Below are 20324 nucleotides of genomic sequence, written 5' to 3' on the forward strand. Positions count from 1 at the left end.
GGAACAAGTTCCAAACCTATATGAACATAGTTTAACCAAGGTGAATCTTTGGAAGATTCAAAAGCCTTGTTGTGAAAGTGTTTTGTTTGTAATGTAAAATTGTTTTCATGAGAAAATGTTTAATCATAATTTAGAAGCATTAAGGACATGTCATGTGGTGAAGTGTAATGTATTTTAATGTGTCGCATGACACTTGTATTTGTCTATGTGTTGATGACATGTCACCTAGAGTGTTAGTGACAAGGTCACTTAATCTTAGTCCTTTCACTTTCTTCCAATTAATATTTAAGTACACTCACTTGGGAGAGAGTGTTAGGATGGGTCAACATCATGTTGATTTTCGAATTCAAACTTGTTAGGGATTTTAGGGGGCCTAAATGGGATCCTAGAGTGTCTTTTTATTGAAAATAAGCCACCCTAATGGTAGTAAAACATGTTAGGGGCCTAAATTCAACCATTTTAGCGATTTTCTAACTTAGTGGACCCCTTAAACAATGCCCTTTGAATCAATTCGAAATTTGGGGTTTCCCCATGAGTGTACCCTCACCATCCCACTTGGTCAACTTTCCTATTTTGAAGGAGCAAAAATGTAAGAGAAAGGAGGCTTGATGTTCCTACTAAAAAAGGTTGGTAGAGAGTCTTTTTAGAGCAGTGGTGACAAATTAGTGCGTGTTCACCCACTCTCTAAGTTGAGAGACAGTTAGGTTTTGAAGGGATAGGGAGTTCTACTACAACTATCATTACCCTATCTTGGACCAAGGTTGGTGTTTCCAAAACTATGCTTCATTTTTCCTTCTTGAGTATTGCAAAATAGATCTGCAAGTGTGAGGAATGTGTCAATGGAGTATGCATTGTATTGTGAGTCTTTTCATTATGGATTTTGATATTGTGTTGTGGCAATGTGAAAGTGTCTTGTGTTCTTGAAGATTTCTTTGTTTCTTTTCTTTCTTGATTTTGTTTTCTTGTTTGGATTGGAATGTGAATGTGTTCATGGATGTGAAGGCTTCCCTCACTCTTTTGGAAGGGAAGAGAAGTTCAGGGTCAAGGGCATAGTTGGGCTTGAGACATAGTTGAGGACCTTGGAGTATGGGCTCCATTGTATGTCATTTTCATTCATATCTTGCCTTGGGGATGATAAGGGAAAAATAGAGGAGAAACGAAGTTAATGAAGTAAGGGTTTGCAAGGAAGCTATAGTTGTTGGTAGAGTGTTTTGGAAGATGTTTATGGAAGACCCGAAAGGGCATGATATTTTGATGATTTGTGAATGTCCAAAAGGGCATGATATTTGTTGAATTATGAAGCCCTAAAAGGGCATGAAGGTTGTATATTGTAGGTATGATATGATATGGAAAACTTCCTTTGAAAAGCACACCTTCACCCTATGGTTAAGGTTTCATTGGTGAACCTTTGTAAAATACCTTGGGATGGGATTGTTAAGTATTGCAATGTGATATTCATGCATTTGTAAGATTGGAATAAAACTCGATTTGGATCTTGTTTCCCCTGCTTGATGGGTGGCTTCATAGAAGCCTAGGATGGGAGGTGAGCCTCCATCATTTCTAGTGTGTGTTATGTGTTGGATTGTGAAGATGGATTCCTTAAAGATGTTAGGGGATATGTGCAGGATCGTGGTGTGCCAAAAAGTAGTGATCTAAGAAATCTGTAGTTCTGAAATATCTCAAACCATTTCAAAATCTATTCCAAGTTTTTCCCCACCCACCCTAGTATTAAATGAAACCAATTAATATCTTTATAAGGTCTATTATATTTTTTGATACCAAACCTATATGGTCAACTATAAAAACATCCTGAAAATATGCTTTTAGCCTATTTTTATCTATTTTTACTTCAAACATGTAGCTCACAACTTTTTTTTCACCAAAATTTTATGAAATGAAAAGAGTTTCTTAAGAATGTTCTTATCTTTCCATAAATGTAAGGTTTGTCAAATTATGAGTTTAGTAAGCAATTATTACTTATTTTCTAATGGAGTTACGTATAAAGTGTTGACTGAGACACTACTTGAAAAAAAACTATAACTTTCAAATGGTACAACATTTTTTAAATCTAAAAGATGGATCACATTCTATGTTTCTTCTACTGTAAGGAAAAAAATGAAAAATTGAATTTTACAGGGTTTTGAATTAGTTAAGATGGTCAGAAACGAGAGTTTTTTTATTCCAAAAATACTAAAGGAAAAAATTATTTATTTATTATTTATTTAGAATTAAAATACCCAAAAATATGTGCCACATCTAGGCATGAGTCTACTACTTATATCTAGAATATTATTAAAAAAATATCATCATTTGATTTTGATTAAGGTGGTTAGACAAATGTCTACTTCTTATTTTTGTTCTGAAATTTATGTAATATTGCATCAAAATTCAAAATTTTGACCAATCAAATTTTTATTTTTTTGAGATAAGTCCTACTAGTTTAGAAACTAGATTCAATTTGCTAAAGATTCTTTTCTCTCAAATTTTTGATATAAAGTTAATAACAAGTAGAAAATTGCACATCAAGCTGACATAACCCTGATTTTCTATTTTTTTATTGTCACTTAAGTGCATAGTTTGGTTTACCATGATCCTACACATACCCTATGGTTTCACCCTTGGCAAGTTGGAAAACCAAGTGTGTATAGAGAGACAAATGTTTTTAGGTCATCTCGAATGTATTGTGAAATCAAGCTCCCATTGTGATGTAAAGTGGGATATTCTTATCATTCTATCTTGTTGAAAATGTCTAAGAAAAGTTGAAAAATTATTTATATAGTTTACTTGTAAGGAAACCTTCATTGTAAGTTTTGTACATTATGTAATTGATGGAATGAAGAATCATGTAAATGTAACATTTCTTCTTACAATTCAGTTAGTGTAAATATTTCATAGTGGTTACATCCTTGTTATAGTTGATCTAATTTAAATGCATAAATGGTAGTAATGTAAATTTATATAGGTTTTGCATACATTATGATGGAAGAAAGTTAATATATTTTATAGTTCATTCATGTATTAGGTCACTTGAGCTTCAAGATTCAATAAAATTTTAGGTGATAACATCACATCACCAAATTTATGGATCAAAATTCCATGGTAGGAATAAAAAGGAAGTCAACTTAAGAAAATGAATACATAGACCAAAAGCATAAGAAACCATCCTTGTAGGTGTATATTATCCCTCTAAAAAATGTATGGAAACATAAATTAGTTCCTTTCCCAAGAATACATAGCAATAAAATAATGAAAAAAATTATTGCTAGAATCATGTGCATAAAATAATAATAGGTTAACGACTTGACTTAGAGAAAGACTCAAACACTGATAAAATATCTAGTTCTAAATCAGTCAAGAAAAGACCCTCATTAATTATGTGCCCCTTGTGTTACTATTTGGAAAATAAGACAAGAGAAAATACAAATAATAATTAAGGCTATATTATGAAGTCTAGACACATACCTTTTTAAGCTAGGAAGCCTCCAACGAAAAATCCCCATCAAACAATAATAAAATTTCAAATAAACAAAAACAAAAGGTCACACTCACCCAAGCGCTCACCTTGTCTTGGAACATGTAGGCACATGTGACAAGGGATTATGGGGGGTAAAGAAAAAAAATACATTACTAACATAAAGTCAGTCCCAAATCCCAAGCACCTCATCTTGGGCCAACACAAATGTGCTTTTCTAAGGTCTTGGGCACCGAGCAAGGGAGGGCCAATAAAAGCAAGGGAAACATGTCAAGTAAAAAAGTATGTTTTCTTTTATTCTTTGGAAGGGACTTTAAGTCTATTTGAAAGTGACATGTTCCTACCCAATGTCAGCAACCATTCCCTAGGTGACCTTTACTACTTTAACACTCCTTCACGCCTATGTAACAAGGAGACATAAAGTTGATTTGTTGAATCAGATTTCCTTGGTGCCTAAAAAAAGATGTTTAAATGATGTGTCAAAATTGTTAATAATGTATTGGAATTGGTAGAAAATCATTATTCCATATTGCAAAGGAATAGTGGTCCCACCCTAGGCGTTCAAGACCATGAAAGAAGCCTTCAACGCATGTAGTAAGTATTCAGTTGTTATAATGTAGATCAGCGCCAAGTCACGGCCACCCTTGGAGAAAGGGATAAAGGGGTGCCCACCTTTGGTCATTGTGCCATGATGGTATTCCCTAGGGGTTACAAAGGTGGGGTAGAATGACATTGAAATAAGTTGTTGCATGCTTAGTTAAGGTGGAGAAATTTGTAGCATAAGTGTTAATATTAGGATGAGATTATTGTAAGAGTCTTATACTAGAGTTAGTAGCAAGTGGGTTAAGGGTAATCATAGGTATTATTTAGATTTATAATATTAGAGGATGGTTATTAGTAAAGATGTCAGCACTCAATTTTCTTAGAGTATTATGGGCTAGCTTTGATTTAGGGATATAGGCTAAATTTATTTTATATATAATTGATTATATGTAGATTCACAAAATTAATAGAATAATAATAAATAAGTAAATAAAAGAAAATAATTTTAACAAACTGATAAATAAATTAACCAAAGACCATTAAGATGACAATTCTTTCTTGTAAGATCAAAATGTTGATATTGTTTGGAACAATACATTTGCAATCGATCCTAAGACAAGTTATAACAATCAATTTTAATGAATGGTATAGAATAACCTTGTCCATTTCATATAGTGGAGGTTAGTTGTGGAAAATTCTTTATGGATCTATGTTCTTATATTTTGTTAGATAAGTAATTTTTGAGTATATGACCTAAGGGAACAATTAGCATTGAAGAAATGAAGTATATGGATGTACACATACGTTAAATTAGTTAGACCTATTGACTTAATGGTTTAATAATTATATGGTGATATGTCATAGTGTTCAGTAATACTCTAGCTTATATATTTAACCACTTGCTCTATTTATCATCATAATTGTAAATTTTGATTAATATAAAAAATTTGATTTATTATTATACTATACAACATGGAAAAACATTAAGAATTTTATAAGGAGAACGAAATATGTAAATGTAGTACATCCTATGAAGTGATGAAGGAATGATAGTAATAAATATTAATAATTGAATAAAAAATTAAAATTAATGATTAGACTAAAGACCTTGTTAGTAGTACCCTATCAGCAACTTATCAATATGATTGAAGTTGAGAAGTTAAGGCTACGTACTTCCTAGGGGTATTAGAAAGATTGGTGATATATGGGTAGCTGATTGTGATTTTCTTTATTGGTATAAAAGTTAATAATGGCTATGTAGGAAAAATTAATGCTAAATTGATAACTAAGATGCTTTTTTGAAAAATGGAAGTGAAAGTAGGTAAAGTTAGGATCATAATGTATAAGAAGTTATCAAGACACAATGGTCAGATTAATCACATACAGAAATAGGGCAATATTGAGATTATGTAACGCTTAGCTAGTAGTGAAATGAATCAACCCAGGTCAGAGGCCTAGTTACCCATTGTCTTCATATCATAATTAAAATATCATACATAATTTTATTCAGGATATTAAGATAACATACATAATTTTATTGGTAATCAATGAGAATCATTGCATACCTATACTAAATATTATGTATATTCAAGTCTAGGCATGGTACAAAATCTCTCCACAAACTAAGATCAAAGAAATGTGGCATCCTAGCATTATTGTGTAATAAGATATATAGGTGAAGGTACAATATGACATTATTAACATGTTAATTAGACACCTAGTAATTAGTATGTGCAACTCCTTAATGTTAAATTTTTATGTGTTAAATAAGTGAACATGAGATTACAAGCCCTCTAAAATCAAGTAGGAAGTAGTCGACCAACAATGAGGGTTGTGTGTTACATTATCTTAAGGAGGATAGTGGAGATTCCTATTAGTAAGTAGCAAAGTATTAGAAGGCATGAAAGCTTAGAGTTGGAAATATAAGAATTTTTATTATTGATAAAGGCTTAGTAGATAGTAATAAATTGTAGTAGGGTCGAGGGAATAAAGGTTTGATTGTCAATCTAAACAGTAGCACCTAGTTTGAAAGCCATTAATATAACTGTAGATGATACAAGATTAAATGTAGGATTTTCATTAAAGATTCATAATTAGATCATAAATAAACTGGAATAGAATTAAAGTAGAGAATCTAACGAGCTAAGGTTATGAATACCTAGGACAATTTTTGAAATCCTTCACCTCACAAAACTATAGAATTGCTTTGACCACTTGAACCCAGGATTTGTACTTCACACTTGCAAACTTGAAGCCAAAATTATGAAAAAAACTAATTACTAAACAAGAAACATTCTAATATCTTTAAATAAACTTAAGTTGTATTGACACGTAAATATATGTAGAAGTCATCCTTAGTCTACATTATTTTCAAAATAAATAAATAAATAAATTGGTTGGGTTTTGTGTCATAAATTTAGGGCATGACAGATTGTTGCACTCCATCTTTGATTTTCTTCTTATAAACTTTAACAATATGCTTTTCTATGTTGTCAATTTTTAACTATAACCTATTTTTTCTTTTTATTTATCATTGTACATATCATACATTTGCATTTTCTTAGAGGCTTACCTTCATTTGGATTGTGAATAGGTTTAATAAATGGATACTTTGACGCCCATTCTATTTGAAATTTTTTGATCAATAGATACTAATTCCATTATCTTTTGAATTTAACATCATTTTTTCTTTGTATTTCCATTCTCCTTTTCCTAGTTGTTCACCATCGCCATCTTTGGAATTCTTATCAAAGTTGATTATAATTTTCTAGATAATTTAGGCATTTACCTAGAGATATTAAATTTTATTGTGATTAGATATATTAGGTTCATTAACTTCTTCAATATGTTGTTCTAAAACTAGAAATGGTAGGAATCTTGCAATTGAGAATGTTATAAACATACTTTTATGTTCTACCTTTCTAATTTTGGCTACAAACATTTCTAACACTAAAATATGATGACTTTTTTTATGAGTGCTTTTTTCTTGCCTTTCTTGGCTTCAACCACATGTCATACACTTACACTTTATCTTGTTTAACTTCACCAATAAATATAGGCTACCACAAAAATCAACTTTTTGAAGAAGTCACAATCAACTATTGCATGTATTTATCTAACTAGGATGCATTGCTCATATCACCTACACTAAAAAATATACATGTCCTAGGTCTCCCTAGTTATATGGTCACTAGTCCTAGGTGATAATTGGCCACTAGAAATATGACTTGTACCTACTAAATAAGAACAAAGTAAAATTATAGACAAATAGGGGTTTGACTTACTCACCTTTTCCTCAATTCTAGTTGCCACACGCCAATGCTCTTAGAAGTTTGGGAAAATGAGGCTTTCTTATCAATAATATAATTTAGAGAACATACTGATGTATGAATTTATTTATACAAATCAATTTTAATAAATTTTGAAAGAATCTTATAGTGCATAATAAATATTTGGCAAATCTCCCATATGTAATTTTCTAGGTGATTATATGGCCAGTCTAATACATTGTAATGCATAATATATTTGGAAAAGTGAATTAGTGTGAGACATGTGTCTCCAATTTGTGGGGAAAATGTTTTCCCTCTCTTAAAAAATCATTTTTTAAACCATGCAAACAAATCTCGTGTAGTAAAATTGTGTCTTATGTAATTTTCTAGGTGATTATATGGTCAGTCTAATACATTTTAATGCATAATATATTTGGAAAAGTGAATTAGTGTGGGACATGTGTCTCCAATTTGTGGGGAAAATGTTTTCCCTCTCCTACAAAACCATTTTTTAAACCATGCAAAAATTATAGACAAATAGGGGTTTGACTTACTCACCTTTTCCTCAATTCTAGTTGCCACTCGCCAATGCTCTCAAAAGTTTGCGAAAATGAGACTTTGTTATCAATAATATAATTTAGAGAACATACTGATCTATGAATTTATTTATACAAATCAATTTTAATAAATTTTGAAAGAATCTTATAGCACATAATAAATATTTGGCAAATCTCGTGTAGTCAAAATGTGTCTTATGTAATTTTCTAGGTGATTATATGACCAGTCTAATACATTGTAATGCATAATATATTTGGAAAAGTGAATTAGTGTGGGACATGTGTCTCCAATTTGTGGGGAAAATGTTTTACCTCTTCTAAAAAACCATTTTTTAAACCATGCAAAAATTTAGGTCATCTAAAGTGTTCCCTTTAAATATTGTAGTCGAATGTGTTGAATTTGCCACGAGAAAAATATGTTTTTGATTGGCTATATGGCATAAAAAATAGAAGCAATGAAATAGATCATATTGCGATGGGCTTAGAGGTTTAACCCATTTTTGTAAAGTTGGGGTGACATGCTATTCCAAATATGTGGAAATAATTCTCCAAACTTAGGTAGGTGAATATCTAAAATTTCTCAATTGGTGTATATTCACCACTGAAGTAAATGCTAGTTCAAAAAAAGGTGTGATAGATCCTTCTCTTACAAATACAAAGGTGATCAAATAAATTAACTCCACTAAAGTACCATTTAGGATTGTGGGGTTCTAGCTTCCTACGATCCCTTCAATATAATTTTTGTACAAGGGATAATTTTTAGTGTGCCCAGCCATGCATAATTTCCATTATTTTAATATGCTAGGATCCATAGGTGAATTTTATATTTCACCCTTTAATATTGGATCACTCCCATCACATTTCTCAATCACCTTCCAAGATTAGAAAACCTTGGTAACCATCTCTACCTTTCTATTATCAAGAACATCACATGCTCAATGGAATCAATATTATTCATAACAATGGAGTTTTTTTTCAATTCTCTGTGGCCTCCCTAGTATTCTTTTAAAAGTTCTTTCTTCTTGATGTCTAGCACCTATATCTACTTTATCTATACAAAATCTCATAGAAGCTCATTTATTGCCCTCAACCATTTCCCTCTCTAATGATTGTCCCTTGAATTGCTAGTGTCTACTCCCTTTTCAAAATTCTTCTATGGAATTTGCAGCCAACATATGTAAAGGATCAATCTTTTGATTTTGAGTCTTTATGTAATTATTTACACCATTCTCAATTGCTTGTCTCAAATGATTCTTGATATCCTCAAGAATATGAGAAGGGTCAATAGACAAAGATAAACTATGCATGGTTTTTAGATTCAAACATGTTTACATTTTAAGATTGCTATTTTGATTGAAATCACTAGCAACGTTGATTTCCATTTCAATGTTAAAATACACTATAGAATTTTCATATATTTCTATGGGTGTAATTTTATCAATAACATTTATGTGTCACCTATTGCTACATCTCTTTTTAATTTCTCATATATGAAATTATACTTATTTTTCCTCTTTCTAATTTCTCTCTTTACTTTTTAGTTGATGGTGGTTGGAATTCATAAAAAATCAATGAAAATACTTTTTAAAATTGTTGCAAATAACTCCCACATCATTTACTAGATTCTAACTTGACATTACCTCCTTGAGGGAATAATTGCCTAGCAGATGTAGAAATACATATAAGGTGAGGGACGTAGATAACATCCTATAGAAGCCAACTATTTTTATTGGCATGTCCTTTACAAGAAATATTTATAAATTTATCAGTTTCTAGAAGTGCCTTAACAAAAGTTACTTCTTACAATGATTTTGAATAACTATCTATGTGGGTCAGTATGAAATGGTGTTGTTGTGTCCAACTCCCAAACATTTTTTGAACCTTATGTTTTAGTGAAATTAAGAGCATGGGTGTATTCCATATCTACTCTGTGTATTTAAACAAAATATTATACAAATTGAAAGTATAAATTGATAACATAAATTTAAGAAACATATATAAGAAAATGATAAAAAGATAGAGACAGCCCACATACCAAATAGAATTATAGTGGTTTGGACAATTTGTATACATCTACTCTTAAATAAGGATAAATCTTAATAATCATTTAACCATTTTAATAATTTCATGAAATATGGGTATCAAAATCCATACAAATGAAGACAAAGATGGGATTCCTTAAAATAAATAAGATAAACTTATTTATGGTTATGAGAGAAAAGTTTCATTGAATTTTGTGGAGAACAAAATGAAGCTATAAGGAGACACCCCAAGTGGACAAAGTTAACTAAGAATTAGAGAGAATGGAGAGAGTAAATTATAGAATAAATTATGTGTCTTATATGTCATTGTGTGAAGTAGAGATGTCCTTATTGATGGAGGTGGAGATGGACATTTTTGATGAATAGTCCTTTTCTATTAATAAATTAATATACTTGTTACAAATTCACAAAAAAGGGGCTGGGGGATATAGGAGCACCCCACGAGAGTTCACATGGTCATAGCCTAAATCAACAACTATTCATCAAAAAATTATTAAGAAACCCCTTAGGCTGCCAAATCAATCCAAGGGAGCTAGCTCATCTTGATCATTAAAACCCCAGTCATCCTTGGGGTTAGCAGGTAGACAAGGAAGAGTCCAACCATCATTAGCATCATCAAGAACCTTGTCTGTATCTTTATCCTCTTCCTGTGGTAAAGAGATAGTCAAGTTTAGGCAAAAAGGCCACTTGCCAAAAGCAATAGGAGGACCACCAAGAGGGGTAGCCACCAAACCTGGGGACTAGCCAAAACCACATCAAGGTAGAGAAGATGAGTAGAGACACTACCAACCACCATCACGACCACTAGGAGTGTGGTGATGGGAAGCCTAGGAGTGTGGTGTGTGTGAGTGACAAGAAGAGGAGTTGCACCCTTGATGGTAGGCCTTGGGTGGTGTATGGTCAACTAAGGCATCAGAAGGCACTCTGGTGATCGTACAAAGAATGTTACCCCAATTATTAAGAAGCTCCTAAAGGTGGGCCACCTTCAGACCCACTTTTTTAGCTTGGACCTAAATCTACATTACGACATTATTACAAATACATGCTTTAGTGTACATAGAAACATTCATATCAAGAAAGTTGTGAGTGAAAAGAATAACATTCCTATCCTTACATAAAGTAAACAAAATCTCCATCTTGAAGATATGCTAGATCTGGGTAAATTTCCTAGGAATCTTGGGGAATCAAACAACACAACCATATGCCAAGAAAAGGGTTTTGGTCTAAAAGGCTTAAAGAAATCATGTATCCATTGCCAGTAATTTTGAGCACACCTATAGAACCAAAAAATATGTAGAAATGATTTGTTTTGCCCACAAAAAAGGAAATAGAGGATCAGGAACCCGAATATGCTTGAGCCACGATCCAAGGGGAATCCCTTGAAAATGAATACACCAAGAAAAAGGGGAAATACTAGGCTCAGAGATAGCACTCCAAATTGTATCAAAACACATCCTCCATTGAGAAAGAGAAGACTACAAACACCATTGCTGGTTGAGATTATCCACTATGGGAAGGTGAGGAGAGAGGCATCAATATCCTAAGCATGGCTTGTAACTAGTGAAGGGTGTTGTAGGATACCACTTCCAGTCCTTCCACCAAGGTCAAACAAATAGAATTCCCACATTGTGAATTAAATGATCTAGAATTGCAGAGAGTAGAAGATCAAAACCCTATTGATATTCACGAGCAAGATGAAACTAGACTTAAATATCTTCCCAAGATCTAAGACTCATAGAGACCTAGGAAAAGAGGTCCTTTGGAGTCTTGGTGTTGCATTTGAAAAAGCATAGAGCACTTGATGTAGGAGCATCCTGGGTTTCCTTACAATCTTGCACTTTTGCTCTTTCTGCCAATGATCATAGAGTTCTTAGTTGTTGCCAAGTTCCTTTGGTTTTCAAGTGATTCCTTTGTATGTTGAGCTCGTGTGGATGCTGAGTGCTAGTTTTCATTTGCCTATTTGTCTATGTCTAGTTCTAGTTTGGGTTGACTTTGCTTGCATTTAATTTCTATTAGGTAGCTAATATTTTTAAAGAGCCGACTTGTGGCCTTTCTATGTTCTAGAATCTTCTATAACTAATTTTTGAAAAGTATTTAAGGAAATTTAAGGTTAGGTTTTAGAAGTATTTAAGAAGAAGGAGACAGAAGCTAGAGGTGAGATTGGGCTTACTCTGCTTGCATTTAATTTCTATTAGGTAGCTAATATTTGTAAAGAGCTAACTTGTGGCCTTTCTATGTTTTGGAATCTTCTATAAGCAATTTTGGAAAAGTATTTAAGGAATTCTAAGGTTAGGTTTTAGAAGTAGTTAAGAAGAAGGAGACAGAAGCTAGAGTTGAGATTGCGAGTAGGACATATGCACTTGGAAGTGAGAATTTGAAGATTGTAAATTTTTTTGGCTATAACCCAAAAGGCCTTATAGCTAGGCATGTATGCTATTTACTTGAATAATCAATAAAGATATCTTGTTCTCTCTCCTTGGTGTTGTATTTGTGTTGTGTTTTCCATTGTGTTAACTCTTGTAGGGTAGATTTGGATAGCTAGGTGTGGCCTAGGCATGGGCTATTCTTTCTCATTGCATTAGTTGGTATTAGAGCACTTGAGGTTTTTCCTTGTCGAGATTGGATCATGTAGAACCCTGATTTAGATTTGGTTATAGGGTGGAAAATCTACAGATTTTACCTATAACTTGCAGAGGGTTACGATCTTGCAGGAACTTGATTTGTAAAGATGGTTCGTGGTAGAGGAAATGTTGATAATGCCATATTAGATCACTTGAGATAAATTTAAGCTAGATTAGATGTTGTGGAGACAACCCAAAGGATATGAGCACATCTTGATGATGTAAGTGATGATGAAGCAACAACACCAAACCATAATCTTGAACCTGACGAAGATCAAGATGAGGAAAGATTGCTGTGAGTGTTGTATAGGGAGAATTCAAAGCTTGTTGTGGAAGTTGTTCCTTATGATGGAAAATTTGATACCAATGTTGTTTTGGATTGGATCTTTGATATGGAGAAGTTCTTTGAGTATGAAAATACTCCTGATAATAGAAAGATGAAGATTGCATTCACTAGGTTGAAAGATCATACATCACTATGGTGGGATCACTTGCAAACTTATAGACAAAGGAGAGGAAAGGAGAATATCAGAACTTGGTCAAAGATGGTGAACAAGATAAAGAATAAATTTCTTCCTATTGATTACCAAGTTAGCTTGTTGAGAAAGATGCAAAATTTGAGGCAAAAGAGATGAGTGTGAAGGAGTATACTGAGGAATTCTATAGATTGGACATCAGATCTAGACATGTGGATGATGATGTTGAAAAAATTGCAAGGTACATAAATGGATTAAGATTTGGAATTCAAAATTAAATAAGTTTTGTGAAGTTGGAAAATGTGGAAGAAACATACGAATATTCTTTAAAAGTTGAGGAGATCTTGACAAAGAAGCATGAACAAAGACAAAGAGGTAGAGATGGTAGATTCCAAAGAGGTAGAGGTAGATCCTATGGAGAAGGTGGTAGATCTAAAAGTTTTGTGTAGGATAAAGGAAAATCTGAATGGAAGAATAATGACAAAGACAAGATGAAGTGGAAAGGTGGTAGCTCTTACTGAGGAGGTGCTAATTCTTATCGAGGAACAAGTAATTCTTATTCTAGAGGTGGATTTCATGGTAACTATTTCAGATGTGGTAAATAGGGACATAGATATTTTCAATGTAGATATTTTGAAACTGGGAAAGGTAAAAAAATGTTGTGACTCAAAGAGATAATGATGGTTCACCAAGTGGACTTGAGGCTGGAGAAAATTTGATGGTGAGAAGAACCTTATGTAATAAGGGAAGTGATGAGGAACCTATTTTAAGAAGAAGTCTTTTCAAGACAAGATGTAAGATGGCTAGAAAATGTTGTAAAGTGATCATGAAAGTGGAAGTTCTACAAATTTGGCATCAGAAGAGCTGGTTATAAAGTTGCAGTTGCAAAGGCTAAAACATCCCAAACTTGATCATGTTTCATGGATCAAAGATGAGCATAAGATATTAGTAAGTGAACAATGCCTTGTCAAATTCAAAATTGTACATTAATTTGATGAATTTTTTTGTGATATTATGCCCATATATTTTTGTCATATTTTGTTGGGTAGACCTTGGAAATATGATAGATATGTTGTACATAATCGAAGATTGAATCAATATACTATTTGGGTAAATGCGAAGAAACAAACATTGCTGCCTTTGATTGAAAGTCCAGATGAGATCAGTTGTACTGCAATAAAAGTTTGCATGGTTAATGGAAAACAATTTGAAAATTAAAGAAGAATCAAGTATTTTTTTCTATAATTCCCAAAGGACCAAGTTGTGTATCAGCAAATAGTGTTAGCCGAGCACTAGTCAGTGGTGGCTGAGTGACAGCTGAAACTAATGGAAGCCAAGTACTAGAAGAAATTGAAAATTTGCTAAAGGAATATAAGGATATTTTTGTTGAGGATATTCTTGATGGTTTACCTCCAATGAGAAGAATAAGTCATTGTATGGACCTAAATCCTGGAGCTAGTTTGCCAAACAAAGCACCATATAGATTGACACCTGCATAGAATGAAGAACTTAATAGACAAGTGCATGAGTTGTTGTAGAAAGGTTTGATCAAAGAAAGCTTGAGTCCATGTGCTATACCTACTATATTAGCACCTAAAAAGAATGGAGAATGGAGAATGCATGCCAATTCTAGAGCTATTAACAAGATAATAGTGAAACATAGGTTTCCTATGCCGAGGATGGATGACATAATGGATTATTTGAGTGGAGTAAAGTATTTTAGCAAGATTAATTTGAAGAGTCACTATCATTAGATCAGAAGTAGAGAAGGTGATGAATGGAAGACTACTTTCAAAACAAAAGATGGCTTGTATGAGTGGTTGGTTATGCCTTTTGGTTTGACTAATGCACCTAGTACTTTCATGAGATTGATGAATGAAGTTCTGAAATGATTTTTGAGTAAGTTTTTGATTGTTTATTTGGATGATATTTTAATATTTAGTAAGGCTAAGAAAGAACATCTTGAGCATATTAGACAAGTATTGCAAATGTTGAAAGAGGAAAGTTGTTGATTAATCTGAAAAAGTGTTCTTTTATGCAAGAGAAGATTGTGTATTTGGGATTTGTAATTTTAGTTGATGGATTGAAGATGGATCCTAAGAAGGTTAAAGAAATTTTAGAATGGCCTACACTTGAGAATGTGGGTGAGGTAAGATCATTTCATGGTTTGGCTAGTTTTTATAGGAAGTTTATAAGAAATTTAAATGTTGTTTGTAATGCCATGAATGAGACAATGAGGGGAGATAAAAAGGAATTCAAGTGGAAACATAGAGTCGACAAGAGTTTTGAGACTTTGAAACAAAATGTTGTTAAATTACTTGTATTGGCTTTGCCTGATTTTAACAAAGTATTTCAAGTTGAATGTGATGCAAGTGGTAATGCAGTAGGAGTTGTATTAAGTCAAGAAGGTAAACTTGTTGCTTTCTTTAGTGAAAAGTTAAATGATGCTAAAAGAAAGTATTCTGTGTATGATCAAGAATTTTATGCTATTGTTCAAGCATTGGAGAGGTGGAGATATTATTTGATTCCTAAAGAGTTTGTGCTCTATACTAATCATAAAGCTTTACAATACTTGGGAAGTCAACATAAATTGAATCAAAGAAATATGAAGTGGCTTGAGTATTTGCACAATTTCACATTTGTGATTAAGCATAAGAGCGGAGTTACTAACAGAGTTGCTGATGCATTAAGTAGAAGATGCTCTTTGTTGACTAAAATGAAAGTTGAAGTTCTTGGTTTTGATGAAATGAAAGAGTTGTATGATGTTGATTCTGATTTTTCTTAGGCATGGAGAGAGTGCAAAGCACCAAATTTGACATATCGCATAAGTAACTATTGTGATTATTTCATTTAAGAAGGTATGTTGTTCAAAGGTATTCAGTTGTGTATTCCTAGAAGTTTTATGAGGTTGAATCTGATCAAGGAAAAGCATAGTGGTGGATTTGTGGGACATTTTTGGATTGATAAGACATTGAGTTTGTTGAAAGAGAAATATTATTGGCCACAAATGTATAAGGATGTTTAGGAATTTGTAAAGAGTTGTGGAGTTTGTCAAGTTGTAAAAGGAGTAAGTCAGAATACTGGTTTGTATACACCTATTGCTATTCCTAAGAAACCTTGGAGTGACATTAGTATGGATTTTTTTCTTGGATTACCTAAGACAATGAAGGGGTATGATTCCATATTTGTTGTAGTGGACAGATTTTCTAAGATGTCTTATTTCATACCATGTAAGAAGACATTAGATGCAGAGCATGTTGTTGAACTTTTCTTTAAAGAGATTGTGAGATTGCATGGATTACCAAGAAGTGTTATTTCTGATAGAGAGAGTAAGTTTGTTGGTTATTTTTGGAAAACTTTGTGGAAGAAGATGGGTACTAAGTTGAAGTTTAGTTCTACATTCCAACCACAGACTAATGGATAGACAAAGGTTGTGAATAGAAGCTTGGGTAATTTGTTGAGATGTTTAGTTGGGAATAAGCCAAGTAACCTAGAGATGATATTGGCACAAGCTGAGTTTGCATATAATAATTTTGTAAATAGGAGTGCAAGGAAGAAACCTTTTGAGATAGTTACTAGAATGTAGCCTAGAGGAGTATCAGATTTGAGGGATGCTATTGGTGAAGACAAGAGAAGTTCTACAGGGGAAGCATTTTCTCATTTCATTAAGTCTTTACATAAGGAAGTGATGTTGAGGTTGGAACAAAATAATCAGAAATATAAAGAGAATGTTGATAAGTCTAGAAGATATCATGATTTTGAATTTGGTGATGAGGTGATGGTTCATTTGAAGAAAGGAAGATTCCTAGTTGGAACATACAGTAAGCTAAAGATGAAAAAGTTTGAACCTTGTAAGATCTTGAAGAAGTTTGATAGTTGTAATGCTTATGAAGTTGAGTTAGCTGATGACATGGATGTATCTCCTATATTCAATGTTGCTAATTTATACAAGTATCATGAGTCAGATGATGTTGTTGCACCTAATGGTTACCCTAAGAAACATATTGAAGAAGTTGAATAGATATTGAGTCAAAGAAATTGTAAGAGCACAAGAGGAAAAGATTACTATGAGTATTTGGCAAAGTGGAGGAATAGACCTATTGAAGATGCTACATGGATTTCTCAATCTGAGTTGGATTCAACTTAGGTTGTGACATTTGCATGATTTAGGAGAATCATTTCTTCCAACCCTAGTTATCTGATGCAGGAGCATCCTGGGTTTCCTTGCACTCCTGGTTTTGCTCTTTCTACCAATTACTACTGAATTCTTAGTTGCTATCAAGTTCCTTTGGTTGATGAGTGAACTCTTTGGATGTCAAGTCATTCTTAGTTGTTTCTATGTTCTTTTTATTGCCAAGTGAATTCTTTGGATGTTGAGTGAATCCTTTAGTTGTCGAGCGCCTTTGGTTGCCAAGTGATTTCCTTTGGTTGCCAAATGATTTCCTTTGGTTGATAGGCATTGGGGGATGCCAAGTTTGTAGTTTCTACTGAGTGATTCCTTTAGATGTCAAGCTCGTGTGGATGTCGAGTGCCAGTTTTCATTTGCTGAGTTATTTGTGTTTGGTTCAAGTTTGGGTCAACTCTGATTGTATTTAATTCTTGTTAGGTAACTAATATTTGTAAAGAGTTGACTTGTGGCCTTTCTATGTTCTAGAATCTTCTGTAAGCCATTTTCATAAATTATTTAAGGAAGTCTAAGGTTAGGTCTTAGAAGTAGTTAAGAAGAAGGAGACAAAATCTAGAGGTGAGATTGCAAACAGAATATATGCACTTGGAAGTGAGAATTTGAAGATTGTAATTTGTTTTGGCCATAACCTAGAAGGCCTTACAATTGGGCATGTATGTTGTTTACTTGAGAAATCAATAAAGATATGTTGTTCTCTCTCCTTGGTGTTGTATTTGTGTTGTGTTTTCTACTATGTTAACTCTCGTAGGGTGGACTGGATAGTTTGGTGTGCCCTAGGCTCTAGCTATTCTTTCTCCTTGCATCAGTACTAGCACCTTGAGTCTTGGCATAAGGAACACCCTGAATAGAAAATATCAGGGACCACCAAAGGTTTTTTTGATTTAGAGAAAGCCCATCATGAAACCCATCACCAGATTAGCAAATCCAAGGCTTGACAGCTTCGTAATCCTTCCATATTCTCTTGCTAACAAAAGAGCCCTAGATGTGAACAAGTTCACACATGACAAGAAGGGTTTGAAATCCAATCTCCTTCCATGTAGGCATGCTGACAAGAAATCTAGAAGTGATGCATTGTCGACCGAAGACTTTCCAAGCTTCATCTCCAGTGATAGCATGAATAATCCATTTATCATGGAGAGTGAGCCCATGTTTCTAATTGGAAAGAAGGCCAAGACCTCCAGACTCTTTAGGGTGACAACAAAAATCCCAAGAAAATCAGTGAAAACCATGGTGATCAAAACTAGATGCCCAAAGAAAGTCACAGAGTAAGCATTCCAACGTAAGGTAAGAGGATTTGGAAGGAGCCCAACACAAGGAGTAATAAACATGAGTAGTCGCTAGCACCTTGGAAGAAATTTGGAACTTCCCCACAAGAGAAAGGGTTTTAGTAAGCTAGTAGTCAAGCTTCTTTTCAATTTTCATGCACAACATTTCGTAAGTCCATTGGTGATGCTTGGAAAGCAAAGGGAATATCCAAAAAGTTGAAAATTTCCCGATGAGTGACCCATTACCACTCAAATTGAGCAAGCTAGGGTGGGATTGGAAAAAAATATTCCCTATAATAGAGTGTCTTGTTCCATTGAATAGCTAAACAAGAAGCTTGGCAAAAGTTGTCCAAGCATTGCAAGCCATTAATAATGTTCTTGTCCTCAAAAAGAGTGAGAAAAGAATCATTAGAAAAATGTCCAATGACAAGCTGGGAAGAAGAATTAGGAAATGAAATTCCATGAACCAAATTTGAGGAAATAGAGTGGGCTAATAAGTAACCAAACCCTTCAATAGCAAGAACATACAATGTTGAAGCCAGACAGAAACCTTGTTTGATGGATCGAAAGACCCTAAAGGCTTCAAATTGAGAATTGTTGATGGTAGTACAAGAAGAAGCATCTCCAAAGAGCATCTCCATAGATTGGAAAAAGTTAGGGCCAAACCCCAAGCCTAAAGCATAGCCAAATTAAAGGGTCATTCAATGTGATCATAAGCTTTGGCAAAGTAAATTTTCAAAAATAAATTTTGTTGATTGGATTTGCAATCCCATTCAATGCCATCCCAATGATGTTTTCAAGAATATACCTAGATTTAATAAAACAAATTTTCTATGGCTGCACAATTAAAGGAAGGAGATGATGAATCTTAAGAGATATTTCCTTAGCAATGATCTTGTATGACACATTGAGCAAGGTGATTGGCTGTCAGTTACATATACCCTTAGGGTCACCAGCTTTAGGCATGAATTTAATGTTTCCTTTGTTAATAATGGCTACTATGTTATTAGTATGGTAAGATTCCAAATAGAATTAATGTAAGTGTGGACCCTATAGACTCCCAAAGGTGTTTGTAAAATTCACAAGGAAACCCATCACACAAAGGGGACTTGTCATCTACCATAGAAAAGACAACCTCTTTCAGGTCCCTGATGGTGAGAAGTTGTTCACAAAAAGCTTGTTGCTTGAATGCTAGGCAGTTTTGAGTAACAAAAATACATTTTCTAAGAGCTTCCTCCTGAGCAACCAAATTTCACTATGAAGCAAAAACATTTTCATAATGATGCACAAAAGCTTGTAGGATGTCAGGGAGATTAGAGAGAATAGTATTGCCCTGTTTAATCTTCTTAATCCCAACTTTGGTATGACAGGCTCTGAGAGCTTGGAAGAACTCTTTAGAAGCTTTATTTCCAACCTACAACCAATGGAGGCAAGCTTTGATTTGGGGCCCCCGAGTAGCATAGTTATCCATAATCTATTTATCATAGTGAAGCTTGGAAAGTTGGATTTGTAAGTTATCATCAAATAGGTTAAGGGTAAGAGCTTTAGAGGCCTACCTAAGGGCCTTGGTATTAGTTTCATAAGACCTTTTCTTTGAAAACTACCAAGTATCTCCCATAGATGCAAAGAAATTTAGCAATTATGGTAATAGCATCATTCTACCATTGAATCCAACCATATTGAGAATGAGGACATGGCTTTAAATTCTAGATACGTAGGATGTGAGCAATAGTGGAAGAATGTGTTAACATCGACTTGTTAAGAAAAAACTATGTTTTGATAGCTCACTAGATAGTTATTTGCCAAAAAATAGAAAAATAAATAGGATTGTAGTTTGACAATGTCACATCAGGTAGAGGAATGACAATAATTCTCGATCCTCAAGATAGGAAA

This window comes from Cupressus sempervirens, chromosome 5, assembly GCF_028749045.1.
Source record: "Cupressus sempervirens isolate cs-2001-9-10 chromosome 5, ASM2874904v1, whole genome shotgun sequence".
In the NCBI taxonomy this organism is placed as follows: Eukaryota; Viridiplantae; Streptophyta; class Pinopsida; order Cupressales; family Cupressaceae; genus Cupressus; species Cupressus sempervirens.